We start from the raw sequence: 6,790 nt of genomic DNA on the forward strand, positions 1-6,790 counted from the left end.
ATGGTCTATTGACTTCTAAACTTTGCTTAGTTTACATGTATTAGTTTGTGATTAGGTCAGTTTATGGGGAACCACTAGTGGTAGGTCAATGATATTTGGTATGCAGTTGTATAAGCAGTGGCATATCTCATTTCCATGGAGATTATTTGGCCCCGCCCCCTCAATCATGGTTTATTGACTTTGAAACTTGCTTAGTTTTCATGTATTAGTTTGTGATTAGGTCAGTTTAAGGGGGACCATTAGTGGTAGGTCAATGATAATTGGTATGCAGTTGTATAAGCATTAGCACATCTCATTTCCATGGAGAATATTTGGTCCTTACCCCTCAGTCATGGTCTATTGACTTTGAAACTTTTGCTTAGTTTACATGTATTAGTTTGTGATTATGTCAGTTTTAGATGAACCACTTATGTTAAGACAATGATATTCGGTATGCAAATGTTTTGGCATTTGCAAGTTTCATTTCCATGGAGATTATATAACCCCACCCCCTCATTATGGTTCATTGACTTTGAAACGTTTACATGAAGATACCCTGATGTATACCTGAGCGATTACTGGTTATCTTAGTCATGATAGCTTTCCTATGTTTTTCCTTTTCGTAGAGATGACACCCCCTTGTAGCCAGTATTCCTATGGGAACTAACTGCACATTCCCACTGGCCAACTTCTTTTTGTACTTATTTGAAGCATATTTCATGCAAAACCCGAAAGACAAAAAAGAAACAAAATCTTGCAAACTTCTTTAATTTCACCTTCAGATATATTGAACATGTCCTGTTATTGAATAACCCACATTTCAGTGAGTACTTGCAACTCAAATATTAGATCGAACTAGATAGTTAGAAAACAACCGAAACTGGAAGGTCTTCTTCATATTTTTATCTTGTCCCCACCATTGACATAGAAGGACAACTGCAAACTAGAATCTATGACAAAAGTGATGATTTCAACTTTCCAACTGTCAAATTCCCATTTCTCAGCAGCAACGTACACTCTGCCCAATCCTTAATCGTTTCGGCAATTTGTACATTTTCCCTTTGATCTTACTGCTTAACATTTTTAACATCATGGACAGCCCTGATACTCGAAAATATTAGGCAATGTCATCAAGTGCAGCAACGTCACATCTACATCAATTTATCAATGAATTGCATGCGACTTCATTCATACAACCAAACCACTATCATAACGTTTTCTATGTGTAAATATAGTTTACCAACTATTTCATTTTAAAAATAAGGAGATGAGGTATGATTGCCAATGAGACAACTACCCACCAAAGTTCAAATGAAGTGGATGTAAGCAATTATAGGCAACCGTACGGCCTTCAACAATGAGAAAAACCCATACCGTATAGTCTGCTATAAAAGGCCCCAACATAAAAAATATGAAACAAATCAATTGAAAAACTAACGGCCAAATTTATAACAAAATAATTTACGAAAAACAAATATGACAGACATGAACCAACGACAACCATTGAAGTACAGGCTCCTGACTTTGGACAGGCACACAAAGAATGTGGCGGGGTTAAACATGTTTGTGAGCACTCAACCCGCCCCTAACCTGGGACAGTGGTGAAACAGCATAACATAAGAACAAATTATAAAAATCAGTTGAAAAAGGCTTAACTCATCAGATAGATACAAAGCAGAACAATCAAATAAAAACGTAGACCGGACGTGCCAGGGCATTTATCCATCCCTCATCCCTTACAACAAAAAGAACACTAAGTACAGATCTGAGAGTACTCGCAGTTACTGACAGCTAGTGCAAAGCCAATAACAACTAATAAAAAAATCATGTATCTTAGACTTAAATATCTATCAGTACACATCCAACATCCAATGGATTTAGTATAAAGACGTCATTAACAGTCAGAGAAAAACATGACCTTGTGCAATGCCAAAATAAAGCTATCGACAGTTTGTAGTACGGTTAAAGTGCATATATGTATAACAAAACTATTAAGTATGATTTTAATTTACTGATAACAAAATCAATATTTATACCGATAAAAACAATATTCAAAGATCTAATTACAGTGTTGAAATAAGTTTTTTTTACAGGAACAGCCAAACTTGCAAACCAAATCTTTGTATCTATGGAAGAATTTAGTAAAGGTTTTAAGTAATTTGTGGCAGAGATATATGTGTATATATGTCTCTGTTTGTGGTTACGAAATCCCTGACTTAATAATTTACCAGTAATACATAGATTACGCTCATTGAAATTCAAAACGTCACTACAGACACGGGCATAACGAACGAGTTGGGATATATAAACACCGTAAGATAGTTCCAGAGGAACATCACCGTCCAAAAAAGGAAAATTAACAATATGGAAAGAAACATCATCCCTTTTATCGTAAATTTGTGTGTAAATGTTTCTAGTGTAAAACTGAAATGTCTAAATCTAGGAAAGGAATATTCTCAACAAGAAAACACATATTGTTAAAACAAATTGCTGATAACAAGAATAATGACATTTTCATTTTTTTATACTGGCCTCATCCATTTGAATATTAGGTCGCCCTAACGGGCTCGGTGGATATTCTTGCTGATAAAGTCAGTATCAAAAATGAAAATGCCATTATTCTATGTTTCTCAATTGATACGTGCCCCTTACACAAAAACTACACAACAGAGTTACAAGGAAGTGGCGACTGAAATCGACACTACGTAAGTTTTACGGCCACAATCACAAACTTGACAATATGTCGCAACTTACTTGTGTTATGTTTGCCGTCTTAGATCTGTAGATAACTGATATAGTCTTCTAATTTGTATTGTTTTACCAATTGTGTCATATTCCTGAGTGTGGATTTGCATGGCGGGTAATGCATGCATTGCAGGAGACTCTTGCACAGTCTCGTTCCATTTTCCCTTCGGAGTTAATATGTATCCTTCAGATTTTGTTTGTTACCTTGATTTTTGTTTTCTTAATCGATTTATAAAATTTTAACATCGATAAACTACTGTAAACTTAATTCATCATGTCAAAGCATTGGTTTATTAGATCCTTTGTTTCAAAGACTTTCCTGTCTGCAGAAACTCTGTTTTTCAAGGAGATCCTGATAGGTAACACACGCTCTGGAATAGTATATAAGGTTGTAAGTTCGAGTCCCGTACGTGACAGGTGCGTTCGACTCTAATCTTAATTGCATGACTACGATTGTCAGTTTTCATACCGAAGGTCGGTGGTTCTCCCCGGACATTCCGGCTTCCTCCATCAATAAAAATTGTCCGCCACGGAATAGCCAACAGTGCTGAAAGTAGCGTTAAACACCTACAATAAAATATAAAAAAACAGAATAGTATATCAACCTAGAGAGATATAGTATATATATGCAGGTGATGATGGAATGTGATCGCATACATATCAATAGTTCACAATGGGAAAATTCAAATTATCTCTTCTATCGTACAGTTTATGTTTCAACCGTTCCTCATTGTCGATTACTAGATAGAAGTCAAAGTATTTATCAAACCTAACTACATCTGTTGCATCCTTTGCTTCAACTGGAAAGATTCGACCAAGTGACCATGGTCACCAAACATTTAAAATGTTTAGTGGATTCAGAAGGGGCATCGTCTTTACATAAGAACATTGAGTAAAAGGAAGATGCCAACGTCTTTTCAGCCTCCGGGAGTAGCCCTTGCATGATAATCGCCCCATACGAATGAAAAAAAAGAGAAAAAAGAAACGAGTGTATAAGAGGAGGATCATAGTCGGATCCAAGATAATAGTGTTTGTGGACAAACATTACAAATATGTTCAAGAATCTTGATTATTTTTCAGCACTAATAGAAACAAGGGTTTTTATTTTACAAATTATATTTTACCTCACCTAAAACACATTTGGTATCTATATCGGCCCTTCTTTTTTATATAACTGGACTAATCCGTCCAATTTGGCTTTAAGTTTGAAACGAAGACTACTTTTAAAAGGGAACGAAAAGTCAGATTTATTAATTATATTGCAAGTAAAGACGGTATTAGTTTCACTGTAACTCGGAAGCACTGTTTTGGTTGCTGATATTATAAATGCTAGTAATTTTAAAAACCAGTATCTAGAATTTGACAAAATCAGCAATTTGGAATTTTTCGAAAAACCATTGTGTAATTTGCATATCCAATACAGTGAAGGAAGGAAGGAAGCCTCATTGTTTTTACATTTGGCTTAAGTTTCAAAGAAACATAAAACAGGCCTACGATCTTTCAAAATTTCTTTTATGATCTTTTATAATTGTTATTTGGGTAAACATTGGGTTACCAAGTAAATTGTCAATACCTTATTCCCTTTTTAAACACTTCTAATTTAAATGTATTTAAAACACAAAATGGTAATGTCCTGAGACTATTCTTGCGGCGACAACCAAACAGATTATATGTCACGATGATAAGACAGAATTGTACAAACTATGAATCTTTGAAAATTGATAATCATTGGCGTTCGTATATCTGTAAAGGTATTTAATTTTTGTTTGTATCAACGACCTCAGTTTTAACACAGGCGGAATGAATATATACGTTTTGCCCAATGGTTGTCGATACTAATATGATTTATACTCTCTCAGACAAAGTTGACGTTAGGTGGAGTTGGCTATTCTTTGTATTACCCTTTTGATCATATAGCTCTTCAGAGTATTTCAGTATTTGCACATCGTTCTCTTTCAATTTTTATTCGTTTGAGCGTTTTTGATGAAAAGGTATAACCAGAAAAGCCTTTCGAAAGCACACAATTTATAAAATGTGTTATTTTTATTTCTGCCATTATCTTCGACAGAATCCTATAAAATGTAAAGTGAAGTTTCCAATAACATTAGACGGTACCAACCTCACTGCACCAGATGCACATTTTGACCAATTAATGTATCTTTAGTGATGCTAGAGGCAAATATATTTTTAAAAACAATAACCAAATTCAAACGTTGATGAAAAGCCAGCAAATTCATAAAAATATCAATCAGTACCACCTAACCTTTGATAAACACATCGACAATACAGTTGGCTAGGGAAATAGAACATTAGAATTTATCCACAGGAATCTAAAAGGCTACACAAACCAGTAAAGGCGGCTGCATATGTGTCCATTGTAAGGCCTGCAGTGGAATATGTATGCTTAGTATGAGATCCAACAAACCAAAAGAAGATCAAGGCAGGTACAGAAAAGAGCAGCAAGATTTGTGAATAACATCTACACAGACCGAACACCTGGCTGTACGTTTCACAAATATAGTCAATACATTAAAATGGAAAAGCCTTGGAAAACGGAGGAAAACAAACAGATTATGCATGCTTTTCAAGATCCAGCATGATCTAATCGACATAGATCGTCAACAATACATGACCCAAAACGATAACCGGACCCGAGGTAAAAACCGCTTTTACCAAAAAAGAACCAGTACAGATGACTACGGCCAATATCTCTTTTCAATGACCATCAGGGACAGTAATAATCTACCAACATCAATATTGACGGCCAACACAGTTGAGGGATTCAGAGCTGCCTTGAAGACAGGCTCTGACATGAATCAGGCAACACCAAGATCTACATAATTTTAATTGTAACAATATTGCAAAAATTTTAACTTTTTTGATTGAGCGTCACTGATGAGCCTTTTGTAGACGATACGCGCGTCTGGCGTACTACTTTAATCCTTGTATCTATGATGAGTTTATTTAAATGAAAATACCCAAGAGAGAGAGAACTTTCTGTTTGCCCGACACTGCGCAGAGTTTTCTCGCGGAACCATGCACATTCTAGTATCAAAGACATGCACGAGAGAAATACATACTATGTATGGATTCATATCTGTGTATTGGGACCTTGCATAGGTGCAATCATAACATTTTAACTTAAAGATAAAATGTTCAGATACTGCAAAATGTGTATGCAATTAAAATCTTGGTTGTAAAAGGTATGATATATTGAAACATACGAGTTTTTCCTTGATTGATTTGTGATAAAGTAAATGGCCTCAATAAATAACATCATGTGACCTTTTAAAATTTGATTTTAGCTGCCTATCTTTCTCAATGCGTGCAGGTCCGAAAAATCGGTGAGGAGCAATATTTTAGATGATAGTTGTCAATTTGTATTAATTAGAATTGGTACTTTAAACAAGGTTTAGGTGGATAATTTGCCCATTATTTCAGATTAAAAAGGGGAAGTGAATTTGGTTTCACGTGAATGTGATGTTTTTCTTCGTTATAAATCATAAAAGGTTATTTATCAAAACGCCACAAAGGGTAGGCAATATACAATCACGACTAAAATCATGATTCTAAACCAGATAGTAGAGTTGAAAATATCTCGATTACGATCACTGAGCTGCAATATGGACTTAATAGAATACCTTGACCATAAATAAACTCATCATAGATACCAGGATTAAAATTTTGTATGCCATATGAGCATTTCATCTACAAAAGAATCCAATTGCCTTCTTTTATCTTCGGAGAGGTAGTAACAGCGAGGTTGCGAAAGGTGGTAATTCATTGTTCTGTGATATATATTTTTTCGATGATGCGAACTCTCCTAACAATGATTGAATCAGGGCTCGTGGTTTCTTTTTCAAGAATCAACGCTTATTCATTGTATCTATAATACATATACAATATCGTAAGAAATATCATTATTACAACTTAAAGGTATAAATTTGTTGCGCCTACCTTTTATTTCACTGACATATGGCAACCCTCAAAGGTAACTTACTAGTCCATTTATGATATAAGTCGAATTACAATATAGGTTAAGGTTTTGAACAACCTTATTGTAACT

Source organism: Mytilus californianus, unplaced genomic scaffold, assembly GCF_021869535.1.
Source record: "Mytilus californianus isolate M0D057914Y unplaced genomic scaffold, xbMytCali1.0.p SCAF_9, whole genome shotgun sequence".
Lineage (NCBI taxonomy): Eukaryota > Metazoa > Mollusca > Bivalvia > Mytilida > Mytilidae > Mytilus > Mytilus californianus.